This window comes from Etheostoma cragini, chromosome 19, assembly GCF_013103735.1.
Source record: "Etheostoma cragini isolate CJK2018 chromosome 19, CSU_Ecrag_1.0, whole genome shotgun sequence".
Taxonomy (NCBI): domain Eukaryota; kingdom Metazoa; phylum Chordata; class Actinopteri; order Perciformes; family Percidae; genus Etheostoma; species Etheostoma cragini.
The window spans coordinates 12511209-12537475 of record NC_048425.1 but is presented as its reverse complement, the minus strand read 5'-3'; the positions used below and the strand labels follow the sequence as shown (position 1 = coordinate 12537475).

The 26267-nt window shown below is 42.1% G+C and overlaps 1 protein-coding gene across 1 annotated transcript in view; it reads right to left on the bottom strand.

Moving 5' to 3' along the window:
• Window positions 1-23422, bottom strand: part of LOC117962205 (sodium/calcium exchanger 1-like) — an 84212-nt gene extending 60790 nt beyond the window's left edge. Inside the window, exon 1 of the mRNA XM_034901361.1 lies at window positions 23199-23422. The gene's annotated coding sequence lies outside the window, so the exon portion shown is untranslated. The remainder of the gene's footprint in view (window positions 1-23198) is intronic.
• Between the last annotated feature and the right edge of the window lie 2845 nt (window positions 23423-26267).

Sequence of the window (26267 nt, the reverse complement as noted above, 5' to 3'; positions counted from 1 at the left end):
GACTGGTGTGCAGGCAGGGATCAATTTCAGCAGCAGCCGTGCAGGACGGTTTGGCCGTGGCCTTCATAACAGCTCCATCAGTCAGGGCCGGAGACGTGGGGGGACAATTTCACCCAATTTGTCTGGCCACTAATGCATTCATCTTTGGAAAGCAGATGCACTCTGGATGTTTAATTTTTAAATGTTCTCTATCTAAGATTACCCGTTACACAGTGACGAAATGGAATCAATCTTGTTACAACAAAAGAGTCAAGTAAATCTGGTAGAAAGTCAAATTCACCTCATGTTGTTTTTGGAATATTTTGTCTCTGAAATCAACTCAAGAAAAAGACCAGAAAGCTACTTAGAAATTGGAATTTCAATACATCTTATCACTCCCCGATGTGAGTCGAGTCTAGATTTGAGTAGCCCATGCTTAGATTTAAACGGTTTAAGGCTAAACGTGTCATACTGAAATTTATGAAAGCCATGAAATAATAAATGTTTCTCTTTACAAAGGATAACAGAAGGTGGGAATCATTTTATCCATGATGATGTATGATTGTTTGATTGCTAGGGTTAGCTCGAACGCCATTCCAGTGACAGCCTTTGTTGTGTTTGATGCTAAGTGAACCAACTTCATTAAGTAGGTCCAATTCTTACTGTGTTGACATTACAGAAGTCGGTTTTATTTATAGAAAGCTTTTCATGACCCTCGGCCCCGGCCAGACCATCGATAGTGAAATTCCACGAGCGTGAAAAGAAAAACCAAAAGAGAAATTGGAGTGGAATCTATTTTGTATTGCAAATTATAACCATGACACCCATCAGGAACAGCCATTACCGTCTCCAGCATGAGGAGAGGCTTCAGTGGCTCATGTCAGTGCAGATCTGGTCGATGCTGCTTCCATTGCTGAAAAGAGTTTTCTGCTGGACGCAGGACGCATTCAGACACTAATTGTCCATTATGTAGGTGGGAGTGTCGGAGCCCACCTCGTTCCTGTAATGATAATGGCTTCTCACAGTTAGCTGTTAATTACTGCTGCTGCCCGCATGTTTATGAGTGCGCGTGTGTGCGTGTGTGCGTGTGTTCGTTCATTATTCTGAGCACGCGCAACGAGTGTGTGCAGCCATGGGTGAAAGCACCCCTGTGCTGCAGAGAGACAAAGAGAGAAAAGAAAGGAAAGAGAAGGGAGAGAAGTTAGATTAAGACTCCTTAACAGGTAAGTCTCTGAGTCACCCTGACCTTACGATCCAGGTCCACCAGAACACACACACACTCATGAACACACGTATAGTAACTACTCTCACACACACACACACACCCACACGGTAAAGTGCATCTGCAGCCCGGTGTGGCCATGTGATGTCAGAGCCGTTGATTTCAATGTCTGTACGTGACACCACCATCTGCCTTGGCAGCAGGGATCCGCGCACACGCACGTGCGTGCACGCACACACACACTTAAAATGTGACAAATTACTCACTTGAACACACCTTCAGACACTACCAGCAGACTGAGAATGAACACTAAAATGAACACGCTGTTTCTATAGAAACACAGACAAAACGTTTACAGTGAGTACAATATCTGTCGGAGACACCATGCACACCAACTACTAACACACACACACATATATTCCTTCGCATGAATTATTTATTTCTCTTCACATAAATTTAAAAATATCCAGCTTCAAATCAATTAAGATGCAGATGTCCTTCGCTCACACAGCTTCCTGGCAAATCTCCTTGGCCTCCGCTTGCCTTTGCCCAGCAGACAAATATATGACTCTCTGGAGCCGTGCATTAAATTACTAGCGCTGAAATATTAAATGCAGGCATTTGAGAGAACATAAACATCCAGATATGGGGCTGTGGTGGCAGCGGAGGTCTGCATTTCACCAAAATCACATCCATTAATTAACAGCGTGCTTTCCTTTAGGTGGCCCTCTTCTCCTCCAGCATTGCAGACTGTTATTCTTCATGCTAACACGGTTCCTTCCAATCTAACGACTGTTGCAGTTGTAAGAAAACAAAAGGGCGCATTACGGCTTTACAGCTCATTACAGCAGAGGACTATTCCCACGAGAAACCAAATCTGTGTGCCAATCCCACATTACCTCTCACTGACAAAGTGACTAAATTAAGCCCTCACATAATGGCAATCGATTCAAACATTTAATTGCGATTGATGACAAGCTAATCACACATTTGTATCTGTTATAAATTAACTTGAAGTTTTAAATGCTCTTATCAACATGGGAGCAGAATCAGAATCAGCTTTATTTGTCAGGTATGACATACATACGAGGAATTTGACTTAGGTACAAATACAATCCAAGACTAGAATATTCTCCAGAAGAACTGGACTGAGTACCCAGGGCTGATTAGTTGTGGATGCGGGGAGGGGTCCATAGAAAATAGCCGTCTACAGGACCCAGAATGTTTCTTCTCATGTCTCTTTTGCAAACTATCCAGCGTTGCCTGTCTTTGACGGGGGTGGGTGGGGACTCAAAGTACTGCGGTGGTAACTTAATTGACATTAACAGTACATGCAAACAACTTTTGTCTTGTGGAAAAAACCTTTGAAAGTGAACTTGGGTTTCATCAGATCCTTTTAAAATGAGTGGCTTTGAAAGGATTTTGCGTAAACTCGTCATTATCACGTTGATTTTTACAGCTCTAGTCCACGTGCAGAAACCTGCCTGCTTTCCGAACATGCTACTGATGTACTCTTTTGTCCCACCATCAAATGCATCAGGCAAATGAGGGGAGATGCTATTCAGAGCTCCCGAGACCTGCACTGCTCTCCCTTCTCTTCATGGAAGCCTCTGTGTGTACAGGCTTGTGTTGATGAGCAATGTGCTAAAGGTGGGGAAAAAAATCTTTTATGGCGCTGACAATTTGTTTTGTTTTGTTTTGTCATGGTTCATGTGTGTAATAAACATTACAAAAAATGGTGGCAGAGAGTCGTGATATCAATTTAAAGCTAAAAAAAACAAAAACATGACGATTCATATTTTTCCCCGAATCGTACTGTGAATGGTGGCGAGACAGCTCAGAGGTGATCTTGGAAAACAAACAAGTCTTAAACAACAACCTTGAAAAAGATTCTTTGTATGCTCAGTCCCAGCATAAAGCCGGCATCCCCCCCGCTGTTTGTGTGAGCTTTACAGTATGCACCGACCAACTGTTGGATATCTCGCTGGCAACCAACATATTAATAGTTGCGTTCCTCACGAGCATAACAAACTACGGTGCCCTTAGCAACATGTGCACATCATGCCTGGTTGTGTGCCACTCCCCTGAGATTCTGAACTCGACTCGAGTGAAGCAATGTATGGGAAAACCTTCAAGACAAGTTAAAATATCAATCGCCACAGGAAAACTGAAAGGACATCTATATAAAAAATACCACAGATTATCACTGTAACTGAAGGTTGAATAAGCACGGTTGCATTTTCACAATCACAGTTCTGCATCGCCGCCCTTTGTTAGTGTCTTGGTCTAAAGCAGTGTGATAGTGGCTGCTGAGGGAGGGAGGGTAGTGTGTGTGTGTGTGTGTGTGTGTGTGTGTGTGTGTGTCCGTCTCTCTCCCTAGCCAGACACTTCCCCCTCGCCAAGGATTCAAACTGAAACCTTGTGGCCGTACCCTCACGTTATTGGACAATAGGGGCCCGGTCCTCTCTTCTGGAATGACTTTTGGGCAACCATACTGCCAGGCTGTGCACACTGCAGACTGTGTGTGTGTGTGTGTGTGTGTGTGTGTGTGTGTGTGTGTGTAATTCAGCCATAAAAGCCTATAAGAGGAGGACTTACAGTGCTGTAATGTACCCTAAAGGTGGTTTAAACTATGTAAGAGACCTATGTTTTATTCCTCAATGTCGATCTGAGTCAAGTGTCCCATTAGATAAGACAGAATGTCCCGGACTTCCACATGGTGCTGATGAGCAGAGGTCCAAACATAGCAAGGGAACAGTGATGGGAGTTACAAAGTACCACAATTACAGTAATGTAGTCCTTTTTGCTGTAACGCCGCAAATTCAGCTAGGCCTGCACGATTAGGGGAAAATATGAATCACGATCTGTGAAAGCAACTCAAAAGTAACGGAAACGTTATTGAAAGCTTTACATTTCAAAGACAGTAATATTGTAATATAACTAATTACGCTCAATTGACAGTAACTAGTAATCAATATAAAAAAACATTGTATTACATTTTGGAAGTAACTTGCCCAACACTGCAAGTCACATGAGAAAACATGAGCTGGTTGCCAACCCCACACATGAGACATAAGAAAAACATGTCTTTCAGCAATTCAGTTGCTTTTTTTATGTGTTATGCGTTTGACTATGTAAAGTTGTACAGTATGTTTATCTCTTTTTAATTTGGTTGCTTGTTCTATGCGTCATGTGTTTGACTACGTAAAGTTGTACAGTATGTTTTCTATTTATTTCTGTAGCCTCTTGGCCAGGTAAGGTTTGTAAATGAGAAGTGGTTCTCAAACAGTTTACCTGGATAAATAAAGGTTAAATAAATAAAATAAAAATGTCTCATATGAAGAATTACAAATACACTGAAACACACTGAAAAGTGTGTATTTTTGAAGTAGTACATACTGCCTAAAACTCTGGTATCGGTATCGGGAAGTAGTGGAGTTTATGTACCGATCCGATACCACGTAATAAAGCCCTAAAGAAAATCTACGTTAAAGCAGTTCATTTATGTTCTTTTTCCGTTATAAGTGGCTGTCAAACTGAATAATTAAAGAAAGTTTTGTGGCGTTCATTGTTTCTGTTTGTTCATGTTTTACCTGAGATAATATTTACCTAAAATATACGTATATCGGCATATCGTATTTTTAAATAAACAAATATTCATAATGGTATTCGGCCTAAAAAATCCTTTACTTATCGGGCTCTAATATATATTTAGTCTGCATTGCTTTCATCTGTTTTTCTTTGTTGTCCCCGTTTATTTTCATCCCATTCATTTCAACCTCATGCTGGATTTTTTCCAAAAATTGACCCGACTAATTTTTTTTAATTAAAAAGTTGCCCTTCTCCATTCTTTATCCCCAACATAATTTGGTTCCATGTATTTGTTACACCTTGCAAAGTCATTATAATGTTCTAATTAGGTTTCATCTTGTCCCCGTCCATCTCCATAGCAATCATCCATCCGTCTCCCCCCCCCGCAGCTTCCCTGCACTCAACTGTGCATCAGCCGCTCATCTCTGTTTAGCTCTGCTGCTCCTTTCACCTCTTTTACCTCGCACTTCACCTCTATCTGTCATCTTATTTCCTTCTCTCCAACCTCACTCTGCCAGTGACCTCGGCCCGCAGTCAGTCATCTTAACGTTGCAACATTTTCCTCACTTCGTCTCTCTCCTCCTTTATTTTTCTCCATCTTCGTGCCCCAGTCTCTTTCTTTCACTACTCGTCCTCCCATCCCTCAGCTACGTCCACCCGCCATGCATTTCCGAATTCTGTCTCTTCCTCTTATGACAATGTCTCCTAGAGACTCCTCCATCTTTCAATTGCTCTGTCAATTTCAACTGCTCACTCATCTCTCTTTTTTGTTTTTCTCCCTGTGAACTCATCTTTTCTTGCTTCCATTTCCCTTTTCTATTGATTTGTTCACCCACCAATGCAATAAAACACCAATATCTGCACACATCAGCTACATGGCTTCAACGTAGACACTGCTAAACTAATCATTATAAAGTCAACACTGGAAATATCTGCTGTGTAAAGAGAACCAAGGACGTAATTGCTAATTAAATGTATTACATATACAAATGTATTGGATTATTTTCATCCAGTAGTCAAAGAAGGAAACATGGAAACAACCTAAAAAACAAAGAATGAAAGAGCCAGCAAAACAAGAAACTAATCAAGGTACCAAAGGAAGGAACAAATATCTTTAAAAAAATTTAAATCAGAAAAGATCCAAAGAAAGAGCCAAAGAACCAAAAAGTCAAATGCTCAAAACGCCAAAGACCCAAGGAACGAACCAAAGAAAGAACCGAAAGACAAACTCAAGTACCAAAGGAGAAACCTAAGCACAGAATACCTACCAAAGAATTAACCAGAGAACCAAAGAAAGAACCAATAAATCACAGAACAAAAGCAAAGACAGAAACACGACCTCATCCATGCTGCAGACGCTTAGCAGCTGAGGAAAAAGACATGTTTAATCATTCTGCCCCAAGCATGTTAAAAGGACTTCATTTGACACAACCCACCCCTCACCCGCTGAGGGAATGCATTCCAATCATCATGGGTTCATCATCGATCCTGTAGTAGAACAATGCTAGGCTCCAGATACTAATCAGAGCCATGATTCATATGCACTAGGCGAGAGCGTGGATGTAATGAAACACACATTTAATGGCTAATGGCAGGTAAAGGGTTTTTTCATTAAACCTGTGAGTGTTTAAATGACCTTTGACCTGCTGGCCAGATGGCCAGACATCTTTTTCTCTGCTAGTATTTCGAAATTTCCATTTGTCTCTCTGTGTCTTTGCCCCTTTGCCTCTCTCCCTTAAATCAATTCATGAAATTGGTTAAATTATGCAGGAACATTATCCAAAATTGGACACATTCAACTCCGCAATGAAACCCCAATGTCATCTTTTCCTCTGTCTCTCCTTCTCTCTCTCTCTCAGTATCTAAACAGTGCAAACACACACAAAAATAAACAAACAAACGGTGTGTGTGTAAGTGTCTGTGTGTGTAAATGTGTGTGTGTGTGTGTGTATGCTCTGGAGACACACACACACACACACACACACACACACACACACACACACACACAGACAGACAGACAGACAGACACATAGCTTATGCAGCACAAGCACACAGATGCAAAACGAAACACATGGCTGAAATGTGAAAAGCAAGCTCACATATTAAAGACACACACACACGCATGCACGTACACACACCTCTGAGTCTCTAAAGGGTTGAGGGTGACTGAGTGACTCGCTGTTGGAGCCGACTGCCTATTTCAGTGTCCATATTGCCAACAAACAGAGAGTCAATAACCTGTGTTCCCCCACTTACACACACGCACACACACATACACACACACATGCAGACTGAATGACTGGGCACTTCATGTTTTTAAAGGTGTGAAAGTCAGCTGAGGGGATGACTCATACCTGTCCTCAGACACTGATCACAACTGGGAGTTTGACTTTGCACTGCCCTGGCTGTCTGACGTCCTGTGTGTGCTGTCTGCAGGAGGACATGTCACACCGAGCTTGACACTTGGAAATGGTCGAGTGGGTAATGAAAAGAACATCCGTGAATGCTCTCACGGTGTTGCTCAAGGTAATCGTGGAGTTGTTGGGATATTAGATATCGCTGGTTACCCACGTCCCCTCATCTTACTAGGTTTACTTATACAAAATTGGCCTGGTTAAAGATGTAGTACATTTTGGGGAAAACACAGATTCTCATTCTTACGATAACACTCTAATGTCTCATGTTTGAGTATTTTTCTTGAGCAAGAAAGCAATAAGCTTAGCTTAGCTTAGCATAAAGACTGGAAGCATGGCAGAACCGCTAGCCAAAAACCACTGGTCAACAGTAGTACAACTACCAGTAGTAGGCACAGCACTGAACGCCCAGTAAAACCAAACTTGATGTTTACACTGCGGTCTTTGTGCGGCTGATCTAAATGAGTTGCCAATGGCAACGTGTGAATTTGTGAACTTGAGAGATGTTTGCAGGTTCATTTTTGCCTGTATGCTCACCTAGGCTAATTGGCTCCTGGTTCAAGCTACATACTAAGTGTAAGGTGTATTTTCCAAAATATTAAACTATTCTTGGGAACACAGAGCAAATTACTTTTTTTTCCAGCTGCTAGAAGTATCTAAATACAATCTATCCAAAAATATAATCATTAATCAAAATGTTGCCAGCGATGCAAAGGAGGTGCTGCTGCTGAAGGGGAAAACTTGTACCCCTTTAGCAGCAGAAGCACCTCCTCCTCCTCTTCCTCCCATTTGGCCTCTTGTACCAACAGGACACACTTGGTGGTTGACAGGTTTGACTGCAATTTATCTAGTTTGGATTTCTTTTCTTCAACAAGACCAGGAGGCTTCGCTGCCCGACACCAGCCTGCTCAAAATCACACAGACGTGTGTGTTTGCTACTGAATCTCTTCTGTTTCCTTAACTAATCCTCTATGCGTTATCAACGGTTTTTCTTGAATAAAAGCCATTGTTTTAAGTGTGTTTTTTCGTGCATTGCTCCATCAGTTTAGAGAGACTGGATGCCATGCAGGCCAGCTCTGTCATAGTCTGCAGTCGAGCCAGAGACAAAAGCTTCCTGCCACAGCTTTCACCCTCTTCAAACAAAACATGTCTGTGCAGTGTGTCAGAGGCAAAGAAAACAATACAACAACCAAACAACAAAAAGGAGCTCGGGAATTACAAGGCAAATGGGTTTTTTAGTGGCGATTCGCACAAAAGAAATCCCACAAACGAGTGTCCGTACGCCGGGCTATGTTGCCTTTCCAAAGGTCACGTCCCACAGCTTATTCAAGCTTGGGAGTCAGAGCAGGTGAAAAACAGGATTGCTATTCCACCAAAACACCACCACCCTGGAGTTCGCACCACCCACCCAGCACCTTCAGGAATACTTTGAATTAATGTCTCTCAGTTCGGAGCCGCGGGGGAGTATTTCAACCAATTTTGAGGCAGAGAACATGAGCTCAAGATACCCTGATGGACAGGAATCAACACTGAATCCCTGCAGCACTGAGGACACTGAGTAACCTGAGAATGAGCCCATTGAAAGAAAGCCACTAGAAAAAAAGACAGAATTAACAAGGCTACATTATTAGTGCCACTCGGCTCCTGCTTGGGTCCTATAATGTTTAATTGGACAAAGTGCAGAAAAGACATCACAACCTTTATATAGACTCAATGGATTAAAAACAAGTGAAATAGGACTGATGCCAACAGGGAAAAGTAACTTCAACTGGCCAACAACACTTGGCAACTGCAACTATCTAAAACACAAATCACTCTGCTAACTGTGTAAGTGTTACTGTCCGACTCACTGAACAATATGTTTCTTTCTGCAATAGTCATGCATTCAGAGATAAAAATGTTCAGTAGTTTATAGAATAACAAAGCCTAGGGGTTTAAGGCTATAGTTTGGTTTATAGTTATGGCTGTATTTACACAGATATTAATTTTCAAATGTTGCCATTGTTAATTTCTGGTCCAAAACTGTATTTCTTACAATAAAAGAAGAGCTCAGAAATGCTTTACATAACAGAAATTGAAAGGGAAGAGGATTTCTTTTTAACACAGATACATTCTTGCCTTCAAAAAAACTAACATAAAGAAACCAAGTTTAATAAAGAAATCGAAAGATTAACAGACAAACTTTACTGAATCTCTGAAGGGACTCATAAATGTTATTTCTGTGATTGGAGGATTCATTAAATCTTTTACCAAGAGTTTGAACTTCACTCTTTAAGCTTCTTCCTGCCCCCGGGCCAAGAAGTTTTCATACCGGATACCAAAATTACTCGAGCCTAAATCTACTAGCTTGAACAGACAGGTATGCGTTTTGTATAAAATCATGGTTTTTGCAGCTTTGAGATCAGATTAATGGTTTGGATCAGATCTGCCTGGCTCACTTCCTATCTGTGAATACACAGTAATTCTTTAAATAATGATGGAGCGTCTCACCTCTCTTCATTGTATTGTGCTTTGGCTGGTAGGAAGTTGTTTATATAACCCACTTAGGGTGATAACTGCGCATACATACACAATGAGCCGCAGGGAAACACACACACACACACACACACACACACACACACACACACATACAGACAGTAAATGAATCATGGAGCGTATGCTCCAATAATATTTGAGTGCTCCCATCTGCTCTAGCTTAAAGACATTTTGAACTGTTCTCACCTGCTTTACAGTACAGAAACACACACACACACACACTTTAGCTCTGCATTTACACAACTTACATAACCAATCCATATTACCTATGCTATATGTGCCAATTCCGTGGATGTCCCTGGAGCATACACAAATGTAGCACCACTCTCAACAATGTAACTCTGCACTTGAGGGGTAACACACCTGCCATAGTGTGTGTGTGTGTGTTTGGGGGGGGGGGGGGGGGGGGGGGGGGGGGGGGGGGGGGGGAAGAGTAAAATTAACAATAAGAAAGGGCAAGTAGAAAGTAGGTCCAATACTGTTGCCATGGTGACTAATGAGATGCAAGTCTTTAAAGTTATCATTAAGGGTATGAGAGGAGTAGGTGATTGTGCATGTGTGTGTGTGTGTTTGTGTGTGTGTGTGTGTGTGTGTGTGTAAGAAAGAGAGATAGAGAGAGCGAGTGAGACTGAGTGAAAAGAAAGAGAAAAGAAAGAGAGAGAGAGAAAGAAATTGAGAGAGAGACTAAAAATGAGAAATCTATTGTGAAAATGAGTTTAGCTCAAGCCCCCCCGGCTGTTTTTCTATCTTTGGATCGATAATGGGTTTTCACATCTAACTGGGTTGCTTTTTTTTAGTAAGGTGAAGGAGGTCAATAAACAACACACCAAGTATACACTCAATTTCACAGTAAAACTGAGTGAAATCAGCTCTCTGTCTGCTGTCGTTTCTCCTTAAAGACATGAATCAAACTGCTTCTTCTGACCAACAGCTCCAGGAAACACACCTCTGAGAGCAGAGGGGAGTTCCCCAGGACCACAGACTGGACAGTATATAAAACTAGCAGCCAGGTTAGAGGACTATGTGTGGGCTTGTCACTGCAGTTTAAATCTACTGACTGGCTTTGTAAAATGTGACTAGAGTTGCAGTGCCTTTAATCAAGGAATATAATGCTCTGGAGTGGAACCTGCACGATGATTCCTTATAAAAGCGTGATCTCAATTTACCCTGTTCACAATTTAATTTTTAAATAACTTCTTTTTTTAAAGATTTTTTAAGAATTTCAATTTTGTTAGCCGACTGCATCACATTCTTCTGTGAGTTTTAAACATAGACTGTATAAAAAAGGTTTTAAAGCGCTCCCTAAGCACTGCAGTGCTCTCCCTTCTCGTCACTGAGGCCTCTGTGTTTACAGGGTTGTGGCGATGAGCAATGTGCTATATGTGCCAAAATAAATCTATGTTCGGTACCGCCAATTTGTTTTGTTTTTGTCATGGTTCATGTGTGCAATAAACGTTACACTTGAATGGGCAGAGAACTGTGATATCAATTCTAAACTAGAAAATTGGGATTGATGTGGGACTATATTGGGTGGAGGCACAGCCGAAGCACTGTTCCAAGTCAATATCTTATTATGCATTGCTATTTGTACTCCTTGTAAATATGCAGGCCAAAGGAAGTAATTAGGTTGTTGTTATTTTTCTTGACTCAATTTTAATCACAACATGCTAACCGGCAACATAAGATTCCATTCACTACGCTAAGCTAACTAGCGGTGGCGCTGCCGGTGTTGCACTGAACTACAACAATGCATGCACTGAGACTAAAAAAGCGTTGGTCCACCCATCTACAGCTAGAGGAGACCGTGATAAGCCTTATTTCAACAAACGGTGACGTATTCCTTGAAAAGAATGTGAAAGATAGAGATAAGTTAATGACAACAAATACAGGTGTTAATGATGACTGGCCCACCGCTCACACAGGTTAAGAGCTGCCCACCACAATTTGTCACATCCCTTAAACATATGTATACACATGTGAATTTTCAAAGTTCTATTAGGGATTTCATGCTTCTACAAATGAGTCAAATTAAGGGTGGTCAATCAATCTGCAGATCCAGAGGTCCTAACTGAGGCAGGCATGAAAGAGTTTCTGAAGCGCCCGATTCCTCACAAGACATCCTTCTTAACCAGCTGATCTGAGACTAACAGGCGTTCATCACACACTCAGCTGCACACACACTTTTATGTTCTTTCGAGCAACAAAAACCACAACCGGGTTTTGTGGTAATGCTCCTACTTTCACTCTCATACATTTGTTGTTTAAAACAAACGTAAACGTGTCATTTGAGCGTGTGGTGTGCATGTGAAATTTCAGAGATAACACACTGCACAACATTTGGACTTGTGGTCTTTGAAGCCAGTAATTGGCAACAGGCTCATTGTGAGGGTGTGGAGATGCATGTGCATGTGCGCGTTTGTGTGTGTGTTTGTGTGTGTGTGTGTGTGTGTGTGTGCTTAATATCGACTTTGATCCGTGCAAAAGCATGTTTGAAGCTGCGCTTGAGATCCAAGCGAGCAACAGATCGCCGAGCTAGTAACGGCAGAGGAGACGGGCAGAGCAATGCAGAAGGAGGACGATTTTACAAGGAAAGATGGAGAAGAACGGAGCAGACAATAAGAGAAAAAGACTGATGGCAATAAAATACACAAGAGGAAATGAGAAAAGTGTTGGGGGGGCCTTTAGGCTTTAAAGGCCAGAGAGGTTTGGTGGCATATCAGCAGACAGATATATGGTGAAGTGTGTATGAATGTTTCATTGAACCTCTAGATTAGGCCAAGATTAGAGAAGGAACTTAATGAACATGGCCCCGGGGATGGAAGTTAATAACTACTCTGCCTTTATAAAGACATAATCAGAGGGAAAAATTACTGAATGGGGAGACTTAGAGTGTGTGAATGATGATCAACACACTTGCACACACAAAAGGTATTAGCCAAAGTCAAACTTACAATCAATGTTGGTGTCTACATACACTCAGTTATATACAGAGTTGTTTGAAACATTGCTATAAATGGGGTGGACGATGTATTAGAAACATCTGTCGGTGTTGAAACCTTAATTTCGAATTTTGTAGCATCTGGGTCCGACGTGAACATTTTCTGACATGGAATGCTTATTGCTTATCTGTATTAATATATACTCATTTTATCTAGAAATACTTTGAAAGAGAGTTTTCAGGGCCTAAACCGAGGGATTTCCTAAAGTGGAGTACACATTGTACGGGCGTGTGTTGGAAATTCATAATGTCAATACTTTGGCGGGCTGGTAAGATTTAAGAAGCGTGTAAAAAAAAGTTTAGTTACTTGCATAACCCCATTTCTGGGGCCCTTATTTAAAATATTTACATATTTAAAATGGCCATAAAATAATCACCGCTGATATAAAGGCTGTATTAAATTGCATGAGCTTGGTGTACCAAAAAAACTAGCAACTGAGTGTAGATTCATAATACTCCAGGTTAATAATTCCCTAGATTTGGAGACTATGCATGTTCAAAAGACCTTCATGATCTGGAGGAGCTTTGGTGTCGCCACCTGGCCCCAGTCTATCTTATGTTATCACTTTTTTTCACATAAATCCAGCAACAGTTGCTACAGTATGTACTTTACCACGAATCATACCATGATGGAATTATACTCAATTCCAATTGGCTGGTGGGTGTCCAACAATTTAAATGCAATGTAATTTATACAAGCAGTCTGTCGTGTGATGTTGTGTGCGCTTTCCGCTCATGCCTACAGTAATATATCTAATGTGACCTAGTGCCCAGGTGTTTTGGGATTCCTATCGAGCTATAAACTAAACAGAAACTGTAGGATCGAATCCATGCAGCTCTGGACTGGATGCTGAAGATAGTGGCGCTGGCAGTTTGACAGGTCTGGAACAGTGGCTTTAGATAATCCCCAAAATGTATTGTATGCAATCTCATAATGCAAATTACACATGTGGGGTTATGCAACTACCAATTTGCATAATATTCTTTCAGCTTTCTATAGATAGGAAGTCAAAAATGATTTGTTTTTAAATACACACACGTACGCACTCCACTCTCCTCAAGCGCAAGTCATTTTGCAGATGTTCATATCCAGTAACTGCTGCCGGCCTCTGGTTGTTTGTTTTGTGTGTGTGTGTGTGTGTGTGTGTGTGTGTGTGTGTGTGTGTGCGTGTGTGTGTGTGTGTCTGTGTGTGAGATGTTGAGTGGAACTGGCAGCACAGTGCTCAGACTTCCGTCCCTTGCTAATGTCACACACAGAGAGGATAGCAGAGAGCCTTAGGGAGCTAGCTTGCTAAAGCGCACTCTTTCACATACATACACAAACAAACACACACACACACAAATACGCACACACACACAGTTATCATGCATAACTAAATGAATAGGAACATTGAGAATGAACATTTAAACTTAGCATTCTCGCAATAGCACACCATGCTTTCACGCAGGCTGTTCTATAGTGTTCCTTCACTCGTATGGATTTCTTCTTGCTACAGTGACTTAGTGACTCTCTCTCTCACACACATACACACACACACACACACACACACACACACACACACACACAAACCTCTGTAGGCTGTACATACAAGTGTTATTTCTCTGCTGCTGGGCCCTTATGACACATGCACGCACATTAGGTTCACAACTAAAAGTCGTCATAGCGTCATTTGACTTTCTACACATACTTAACCCTATACATAAATGCACTGTTTCTCAAACACACACACACACACACAGGTTGTTTTGCAAGAAGAGGGCATGTGGATAAAATGCCACTGCTATACTGCAAGGGAGAAATGTGTCAAGACAGCCATAATTCATAAGGAGTTGGCACTAGCCTGCTCTTTTTCTCCTCCATTTTTTTTTTTTTTTTGAAAATGAACTACCACTGTGGTGATGAGAAAGCACTGCTTCTTTGAATTAAGCTTCAAAAAAGGAGGTTTTTCAAACTGTGTGTGTGTGTGTTTGTGAGGCTGTGAGCATTGCAAAGAGCCAGTACAGTTTGATAACAGAGCAGATGGATAACACGAGCATGTCTGATTTGTTTGTGTTCAGGTAATGGGAGCAACAGAGCTGCGGTAAACCTAATGAAGTTAAATGGAAACCGAGTCTTTCATTAGCACAAAGCTTTCCCGTTTGATAAAAAAAAAAAACATGCTATCCTTTCTTTATTTCACAGGAGCAGCACAGAGAGGCAGTGAAAACGCTCCATGGACCAAATGTATTTATCAAAAGAGGGCATTATTTTCGGGCAGTAAAAGAAAAGATTAAGATGGTTTTATGTTCAGATTCATGATGGCACCCGTGCCCTTTCTAAAACGACCACGCTGAGATCTGAGAGTACACCAAACTTTCACAAACACAAAAGACAAACCATGGAAACTTTAACTGGGGAAAGCGAATATTAAAGAGATAATGCGTTGAAAGGTAATGTGCACAGCAGTGGTGTGTGCATGTTTGAAAAAGCTGGAGATGTGCAGTGTGAGTAGAAGAGTAGTTGAGAGACTGTAATAGCATGTCAAGAGTGGATTATGGGTCTTTAGGAGTGCCTGCCGTCCACTCCTGCTTCATTATGTTTTTATTGTTTTAATCGCTTCTGATCCTCATCCCGTCTGTAAACCAATGAGAAAACCACTAGACACTACCATCCATCCTCCACACACACACACACACACACACAAACAGACAAACCACCCGCTCCAATAAACACAACACTTGCAAGACTTCACAGTCACACGTGCATGCACTTGTGAACACACCGTCGCACAAACATTGCATGCAGAACCTCCCCGCAGCCATGCATGCAATGTGGCTGGACAGCTGGTATGTGTGTGAGTGTGGACTCTTATGAGATTATATAAGATAGGTTTGGGTTTACGATGCTGTGACAGATAACTGCGAGAGAAGGATAGAAACAGCTAGGACAGAAAGGACGAGAACCAAACCATAGATAAAGATAAGTAAATTAGGAAAAGTAATGTTGGGTAAAGCGTTAGAGGGTAGGACAAGGTAAGATCTCTAAAGACTGAAATGATGCGGAGCTAGGCAGGAGAGAGACAGTGATAGGGACATATGGGAATGATGGGGGAAATTGGACAGAGGAGACAGATGAGGGGTGAGGCAGAGAGGATAAAGATGGTAACCAAGCCAGGAGCGGAGTGACCAGGTGAGGAGGCCATGGAGAGTAATGACGTGGGAGGGGGAGGAGAAGAAACCCAGAGAGAAACTCAGAGAGGGAGGGGGGGGGGATTTGAGGTGACAGAACGGGAGAGAGAAAGTGATAGAGAAGGACAGACAGGAGTAATAAAGACGAGAGTGGAGGTGATCAGAAAAAAGATATGGGTACGGGGGATGAAACAAAAGAGCGAGGTGAAAAGAGGTGGAAGGAAATGAAAGTGACAGTAAAACGGGGGCGGACAACGAAATACAATAAAATATATAACTAGTCTTATTCTACTGCCACAATGAATCACAGACTAATGCTGGGACAACCCCCCCCCCCCCCAACAGAAAACCCTTGCGTTTTATTTCCGTCATCCATCCATCTATTATCGCTTTTGCCGACATTTTTGTCACTTTTTCAATGTTGCGGGTGCTTTTTTGGATGTTTTTTCCACAGTTATTTGATATTTCTAATGTTGACATTTTCACCACTTATGTTGAAGTTCCATGAAAATGGGTCAAATTTGACCCGAAGACAACATGAAGGTTAAAGCTGCTGACATAATTAACGTTTATATTCTAACACTGCGTCAAATGACTATTTATAATATAATTAATTGCAGCATTTCTGCAGCTAAAGAGTCAATTATTCCAAAAAAGCAGAGCTAAAGGGAGTGTGGATGTCCATCAGGTGGGTAAAAAACTAGACTCCAAATAAATGCTAATATGGTTCTGTGTCTGCAGGATGTGTAAATAGGTCATTGTTGTTATTATTTGACAACAATTCAACCATTTCAAGTTTATATAATGTTGTGTTAACAGCTGGTTCTGCTGCCCCTAAGTGGCCGAAAAAAACATCTGATTGTCCTTTTTTCAGCATCTCCTCTTACTAGTCTGAGTATGTGTGAGTGGCTATATGAGGTTATTTAACGCATGCAGCGGTGTGCAGTAAATGGATATTTAGTTGTAATGTTGGGGCTGTCTCATGCACTTGTTGCTCCACCCGTCTAATGCTGCTCTGCACTCGGATTTGTCGGCGGAGGCCTGCATTGATTTGCATTGTCTGATTAAGCCATACTTTTCATTTACAGATTTTGCACTCACCTTATTAGATTTTTGGAGATATTTTGTAACACTGCTAGACTGTAGTCTAACGTTTTAGCGTGAAAACTAGTGGTGCTAGTAGTAAAACTACATGTAGCAAGTAGCGCGTATGTTGTGACGCTGTTTATGAATGGGACAATATACAGTATATCTCATAAAAAATCTGATGTGGACACTTATTTTGAAGGATACAGGTGAACTCTTAGTACGCTTAGTGCTAGTACATTTTTCTGGGAATATATGTGTTGTAATGTAGAATACACTTATGTGTATTATGTGTGTAAATAACAGTGCAAACCCACTAAACATACACATGGGAGAAATCCTGTAACATACAGAAGGTGGTGGAAAAAGAGAGAGACAGAGAGGAACAGAGAGAGAGAAGGACATGAAAACAGCCGAGAAGGAGACTTAAATTAAAGAGTGAACACTGTTCAAACAGGGTTGAGAGGGAAAGAGAACTAAAAATAACAGGCCAGAGAAGGGAGAGAAAGAGGTAGAGGGAGTCACAAACAGAGAGAAAAAATACAGAGCTCTGCGTCAGAAACAAGTGCTTCATCTGTACGACAACCAGTAGCTTCTCCAAAGAGGCTCACACCTTTATTCTACTTCAATGCTTTAAAACCCTCCTTAAAAAACGAAAACACAATGCCTCCTGCAAACTGTTCACTTCACAGGCCCCCTTTTTAAGCCTGTACCATCGAGAAAAGATTTTAAAAAGTCAAAGCATTCTTCATCAGGGCCCATTTTCACAGTTGATTGGATAAGTCTGTGATTGTCCGTTTCACATCATGCATTCCATTCATGAATTCAAAAGAGCAGACTGGGCTGAATGTGGGCTCCGAGAGCCACTGAGAAAAGGACAAAAGCTGCTTCTTCTTTACTTCCTCTATCTTCCTCTAAATAATAACCGCCTTAGTCACTTTTCTCCACTTAGCTCATGCTGCCAAGCATCAAGCCCTCCCCGACATGTAATTTAAGGCAACAACATCGCCGACAACAATAACATCTCCGGAACAGTTTGCCCTGTGAATCATCGCATACGGATTACACAGACAGCTACAGAATCACAGACACAGTTACTATCATTCACACGTGCTGACGCATGTTCAGGTGTGTGTGTGTGTGTGTGTGTGTGTGTGTGTGTGTTAGGCTGAGGTTATTCATAAAACAAATGGCTCCAGTCCACCTTGGAGCTTTCTATTCTTAGCAGCAGCAGCTGGGCGAGCATCTCTGCATATCAATAAGCCAGCTCATCTTTAAACATCTTCTGGTGGGGTGACAGTGAGGATGGCGCCATCAAGTGTGCTGGTGTCTGTTTGTAAATGTACGTCTGTCAGTGTGTGTGTGTGTGTGTGTGTGTGTGTGTGTGTGTGTGTGTGTGTGTGTGTGTATTCGTGGATGTCTGCCTTGGTGTGATAACCTGGTAAAGGCCTTTTGGTAAAGTCTTGCTTTCTCCCCAGCGCTGCATCACACCAATCACAGCCGTCCAGAGCAGCACTAACTTCCGATAGCATAGATAGCGAGGGGGGGGGGGGGAACATGCTGTATTCCTGTCAGGCTTTCTCCCAGCAAAGTGCATCCGCTGAGCCAGACTACGTCCTGAAAAAAAGGTCCTTCATGCCTGATTCGGCAGAGAAATCTTCAGCCAGTCAAGCAGAACTGGAGATTAACACGTTACATCTTAACGGGCAACTGTTCCCTTTTTATGCAGGCATAAGCTAAAATGCATTTATCTGTTTGAAAAAAAAGTTTTGAAAAGTATGAGAATTATAAAAACATACCATTGTTCAGTTCAATACATTGAAGGTCCTACTTGGCCTGGTATGACCAATAGCTTTAGGGAGCAAATGTAAGCAAACTTTTGATATATTGATGAACAACATATTTGCAGACTTGTCTCTTCCAACAGTGCTAAGTTTTAGTATTTTCCATTATCCTGTAATCGTGGCTGCTGGTAAGAAGAAGTCAAAGACCCACTGGTAGTTTGCTCCATTTCATTGTCTATAGGACACGAGCAGTTGGCTTTAAACCCAAGGCGGCCATGCTGCTGCTCTGCATCCTGATCTATTGAGGGGACTGTACATTGAGGACCAGCTATCACTGACTGTAATGGACTGGTCCTTGTTTGATTGATGAGCATTAGTGGACGCATGTGGCAACAATGTTATCTACAACTATTAACAAATCTAAATCTAAATGTGATCCAAGGTGGGGCGGCCTCTAGCTCACCCAGAAAGAGCGTACGCCCCATGCAGGCTGAGTCCTGCAGTGGCACAGGGTTTGAATCTGGATCCCCTTTGTGTGTGTGTCTCATCACCCATCTCTCTCCCACCTTCCATGTCCATCCACTATCACTATAATAATACATAAAAAGGGAAAAGACCCAAAATAGTCTGAAAAAACAATGTAATGCAAAGTATAATGCCACTGTAATGAAGTTATTAAAGTGGATGCCCTCCTTTAGCACTCCCTTTTCAGCAACCACATCTAAACCTGCCCTCTCATTCCGAAATATACATGTAAAATCTGTCGCTTTATGATCTTCACAATCAAACAAGGTGTTCTTTCTTTATGGCTGTGCTTCATAAAGAAAAAGCATCACCCTCTGAATATGTCTACATACATGTAATGCAAGAGACTTGCAGTATGAGCTTGCATGTGTGATAAATGGAGCTAGTTCAAACTATAAATGTACCATTCTTTTTTAATATGTATATATTTTTGGGGCTTTTCCGCCTTTTTTTGACAGGACAGTTAGGTGAAAAAGGGGAGAGAGAGGAAGACATGCAGGAAATCGTCACAGGTCGGATTGGAACCCTGGACCTCTGCGTTGAGGATAGAAACCTTACAGTACATGTGCGCCTGTTCTACCAGCGAGCCAACCTGGCGACAAACGTACCACTTCTTAGTGATTTAACTAGGGCGGTACAATTATTCCACTTTTGATTTTGGCTCCTAATGATCACAAAATCTGAGAATTCTCTACTTCGAGAAAAACAATTATTTTGCACATTACCTTTTGCAAGTAAAGTCTTATTTTGTCTTGCGATCCAAATGAAGGAAAAGGTGTTCAAATGGGAAAAGTATTAACCCTCATTTTGTCCTTAGGTCAAATTTGACCCGTTAAAAAAAAAAAAGTCATAAAACATGGGCTGTCAAAATAAAAGCTTTTTGAAATATTTTTTGGGGAAAAAAAAATTAAAAAACATTCACAACATTTAAAAAGTGTCAGAAATGTCAGAAATAGCGATATTAATGCCGACGCAAAGTGACCAAAACGTTTTTGTTTTTTTTCAATGGTTGACGGGAAGACAACACAAGGGTTAAGGGATATTCCACAGTTCAAGGTGTTTTCATTCTTTATTTTTTTTTGTATTTTTTTTAGCCAGGACAGTTGAAGACATTTAAGGGGAGGTGGGTATTTAATAACCAGAATTTCAATATTGACCAAAGTAAATGTAATTATGATTTTTTTTTTCATCCAAGGCAGCCCCAGATTTAACACAGATACAAACTGAGAGGGGAGTCATCCCACTGTCTTCTCTGGTTTGGTCGATATGAGGACTAAACAAAAATGGGAGCATTCGTTGCTACAGGCTATTAACAAATGAGTTCATCATTTGACGCCTTACCTCTGAAGGACTAAGTGAGGTACACAAGTGTGAGGGCCAAATCAGTCTGCCGTGCAAATGAGATCCCCGTTGGTACATCAGAAACTACGACCCAGCTTAGATATCACGCCATTTGGCCGTAAACATGTCAAATGAATCCCTGAGATGTGCTCTGGGAGTGATTGGAAACTGGGTATAGTGAATGATGGGAGAGACCCGGTCAACCAGTCTGGCCCAGGAGAGAAATCAGAAAGATATTTATTTTATTTTTTTAACTCAGAGGGTGTTGCGCTCAGAATAAATCTGAAACATAAATTGTTCCAGCCCTCCGTGTAAGTACTTATTGATTATTTTTTGGGGTATACTTCTCTTTAATACTTGACTGAGGTGCATTACTTTGATCTTCCATTTGAATGCCCTTTGTCATATTTTTAAGTTTTCTAGTGATTCCCCAGTTATTTCAGGTATATCATAATTTTCTAATTTTATTATTGCTGCACTGACTGTAAAGTTTGGGGTTCGATACTATAAGCACAACCCTTGGCTTCCCGTCACAGTAGACTCTGGTCCAACAAGTGCTGAGGTGCCAATTTTGGGCCGAGCCGGCAGCATATTGAGCACTTCCCATGAATGTCAAAGACTGCATTAAATAAAACGGGATAGGCCAACGACTTTGTGCCACAGCCAGAGAGGAGGGGAACACTACGATATATCACTGTCCTCACATTCTATTGTTATAGGGATTTAATCAACCTGTAGGCAGGATGCCATGCTTTTTAAAGCCTTAAGGAGGGACTCACAGCTAGGTCTCAGTAAGATTGAAATGTCTCCCAAAATCCTCCTGATTAAAGTGGTCGTCTAAACAGATGAAGGAGATCCAGTGGACTTTTTAAAATTTAGATTCAGGCCATATTTAAACACACACACATAATTCAAATTGAGTCGGCGAGTCAGTCAGGAATCAGTTGAGATGGGAACTAAAAGTTTAATGATCACTCTGGGGAGAATGCATGGGGAAACGGGCTGATTTGCACTCCATGCATCGGGCACCCAATGGAGCCCCAAAGTGGTTTTGTGTGTCTGAATTGTCTAAAATGTTGCACTCATGTATCACATCGCTGCAGGCAAGGCCCACACTGGCTCTCGCAGTTAGTAAATGCCCAGTGGACGGACGGCATCAAAGCTGCTTACCACAAACACTTATTGTTGCTGGTGGAAGCAGAAAAATGGTTTGAGATATGCAAATTAGTCTTTAGCCTACATTTTCTTAGACAGATTGTGCGTTTGAATTATTGAGAGCGTGACATATCTTTATCTTAATTATTTATCCTTGATAACAAAAGGCCTCATCATCATCATCATCATCCTGGCATAAGCCTGTTATTTTAGAACTACCACTGTCCTCATCCTCATCAGACCTTTTACCATAGGCCATCCTTATCATCAGCATTGTTAACATTAATGTTAATATCCTTCTCATCACCATGACAATGCTTCTTATTATATTAGTACCTTGACCATCTTTCTGCTCCTCCTCCTCCTCATCACCCCCTGCGTCCCACCATTTCCACCAATCAATAAAAATGTATAAGAAGGTGCAAGTGTAAACAATTCTAGTATAACTGTACATGGGAAATAAAAAGGATGCAAATATAATAAACCCATTAAAACCATCATCATCATCATCATCAAAACTCCAACCACCATCACCATCATCGTCCTCATTATGACCATCATCATCATAATTTTCTGCAAACCGATCATCAGCATTCACACAAAATCGCTATTATCTCTATAAATAAAATAGGCCTTTAATCTGTATGAAACAATTCATTTAGCAACTGCTATTGTGCATTTCCATTTCATTGTCATCCCTTCATCCCGCCAGACCCTTATTTCCTTCTTCATCATTCTCATACATATCCTATTTGGCCTCAACTGTTTCCATTGCCTAGCCTCTCGTGCCACCTGGGCGGGTGCGCAGTCCCTCCAGACCCGGATGCGTTCACTATCCCTGACCCTGTAATCTCACTCCCCGTCCCCGGCCACTGGTGTTGCAGCCTGCGCGATCCACAGCCCCGCTCGGCGGGATCCAGGGTTCTACCCCTGCAGCTCTGGGGGAAATGTCACTCACCGTTCTCTCGCGGGGCTCTTTGGTGGAGACTGTGCGTTTGCTAAATGCTTAATTGGAGCGGTATACTGAACAGGGACGGGGACAGGGCTCCGCGGTCTCGCACACTCCTGAGAGAGACCCCCGGGCGTGCGTGGCTGTCCGGTTGATCCCTCCGCGATCTCTCCCTGAGCTATAGGCTGCGACCACTGTCTCTCCTCTCCCGTTCACCCTCCGCCGGATCTCACCCTGACAGGTTCCGTGCTCCTTATTTACGCACGCATGCACCGATCTGTGCAAATTGCACCACCCGCTGCAATTAACGGGATTGGCAAAATCCGCGCGCTTCACATTCATGTACACTTACCGATTGTCTCCTGACACACAAACGTAGTGCAATACGAGAATAAAACAATCACAATAAAGGCATGACCAATCAAATTAATAACAATAGTGGAATACACACGTTGGTTGTGTCTTCTCACCGGGTCGGTACTCTGGAAGAAGCCCAGGTTGGGATCCGTTCTTTCACTCACTCACTCATCCCTCTATCAGTTCATAGTTCCCTCCGTTCCGTCCCTCATTCAGCAGCTGAATGAACGGCTTCTCCTCTGAAGCAGCAGCGGCGCTGACAGAGCACGCGCGCATCACCCGCGGGCTCGCTTGCGCGCTCCATCGTCCTCCCCAGTGTGTGTGTGTCCGTGTGTGTGTGTGTGTGTGTGTGTGTGTGTGTGTGTGTGTGTGTGTGTGTGTCTCTCTCTCTCATTCTTTCACTTCCTCTCTCTTCCTCTCTGTCTCACTAACTCTCTCTCTCTCTGTCACACACTCACACTCCCTCTCTCTCTCTGTCACACACACTCTCTCTCACTTTCTCTCTCTCTCTCTCTGTCACACACTCCCTCTCTCCCTCTCCGTCACCCTCTCTATCCCTCCTTCTCTCTCACACTCACATTCCCTCTCTCTCTCTCTCTCTGTCACACACACACACACTCTCTCTCCCTCTTTCTCTCTGTCCTGTCACACCCTCTCTCTCCCTCTCTCTCCCTCTCTGTCAAACACTCTCTCCCTCTCTGTCACACTCTCTATCCCTCCCTCTCTCTTACTGTCTGTCACACACTCAGTCTTACTCTCTCCCTCTCTCTCCCTCACTCTCTCTCTTTCTAGGAGCATCCCGCCCTCTTTCTCTTGCTTGCAGAACAACAAGACAGAGAGGAAGATGAGGAACTGAGAAAGGAAAAATTGGAGATTGGGGGAAGATGAGTTGATGTGAGCAGGAGTAGAGTGATAAGGCAGAGAGCTAGACCGCAGCTTTTACTGTGTGTGTTTGTGCCTGTGTGTACGTGTGTGTAGAGGATACATTTGAACCAAAGGATCAAGAAAGAGAAAATAATATCTATATAATAACTAGTAAAAGTGTAAAAGTTCAGGGATGCAACCAGAGATTGCTTGCATTATCAATCCCTTTTCTGATTATCCAATTATATATATATATATATAAACAGAGACCCAAAAGTATGCCATTAAGATGGATTTATTTGCTTGCTACAGAAGAGGAGGAGGCAAAGAAGGATAGCCTGCGATAAGATGAGATAGATGGTGGGGGTGAGAGATGGATGAGGGGAAAAAAGGCCAGTGAGGACATTGGAAAAGTGGACATAAGAGGCAAAAGTACAGAGTAAGGGAGGGATGGCTGCTGCTGAGATGGGAAAAGGAGAGGGAGGGAGGGAGGAGGAGGAGGGCTGGAGTCGATGTAAATAATGAGAGAGAGGAGAGGAGAAGTTTTTACGTTCTCCGTCTTTTCGACAAAGTTGATCAGAGCTCTGTCTCAGAGTGAAGCATGGTCTTTAAACCGCAAGCTTATTCATACCCCGAGGAGGGGACATCGCACCAACACACAAACACACACACTTATATTTGCTGAGAGACCATACAGGCAACCATGCACATCCAAATGCATTCCAGCTAAATGCATAACTGCAAATTCATAGCTGGACAATCAAGCACATTTACACACACACACGAGTACAAAACTTGCGTGAAAGAGTAATACACATAAGCACGTGTGCAGACATACGGATGCCAACACACCCACCGCGCCCACACATAGATTTCAATTATAGCTCCTGCTGAGAGTAAAGTCTACAAGTATACTGAGGATTCTTTGAATGGTTGTGCATGTAATATTAAAGAGTGTAACTACTGAATAGCACAGCGGCCCGGGTAAAACTATCAATATTTACTATTTTTTAAGAAATCTCACGAAAAGACAGAAGGCTAAAGTTTGTCAGTTTGTCTCTCAACATTTTGAGACTTTCACAACGTGCCTGTGGCACTTCGCCACGAAAACAGTACGGCACAGTACGGCAGCAGCAGCAGGGTGTGTGTGGGATCAACTCATAATAAACTACCGTGCCCTTGTTAATAAAGGGACATGTCACCCAATACAACAGCGTGACTCCCTAATGTGTTTTGATAGTTTTTAGACAATGGCAGAGCTCTGTGGCAAAGAGGAATGAGCTATATCATGCGGTGGCTACACAGACAACACATGTCCACAAAGGGGGGGGGAGTCAAACTGGATGGATGGGTTGAACATTAACACGGGAGGCGGATATCCATTTCCTGTTTCCTACCGACAGCCAACGTTGGCCGCAGTCGCTCCCTTACCTTAACCAAGTCAATGTAACCATGAGGACAAAGATCCACTTACCATAACCAAGTCAATGTAACCATGAGGACAAAGCTCCCCTTACCTTAACCAAGTCAATGTAACCATGAGGACAAAGATCCCCTTACCATAACCAAGTCAATGTAACCATGAGGACAAAGATCCCCTTACCTTAACCAAGTCAATGTAATCATGAGGACAAAGATCCCCTTACCTTAACCAAGTCAATGTAATCATGAGGACAAAGATCCCCTTACCTTAACCAAGTCAATGTAACCATGAGGACAAAGATCCCCTTACCTTAACCAAGTCAATGTAACCATGAGGACAAAGATCCACTTACCTTAACCAAGTCAATGTAACCATGAGGACAAAGATCCACTTACCTTAACCAAGTCAATGTAACCATGAGGACAAAGATCCCCTTACCTTAACGCTGCAGTGATTTAAACCCTAAATGTGTTGAATCCCTGTTCTTAACCAAGTTGTTTTTGTGCCTAAACCTAACCAAATGCCTCCATGTGTTGTTAATAGAGGACATGGGCCAACAACTCATTGTATTTTGTATTCTCCCTATATCTCTGCTGAACAAAATGCTTAAAAAGAGGCCTTCACTCTAAGAAAGGTTGATCCAGAAAATGTAAGACACTACACCCAGTGTCTCAAATCTTCTGGATATCATAATAATAATAATCTTTTTCTCAAATATTCTGGATCAATCTATATTTTTGATGGAAAAAAGTTCAAGCAACTTGTTCCCACACTTCAATAAAGGCTTTTCATTATAATGGCTTGAACTGTCCTTTCTTCCCCAAGAGAAACAGAAAAAGTTAAAATACTGTATTTGGGGGGGGGGGGGGGGGGGGG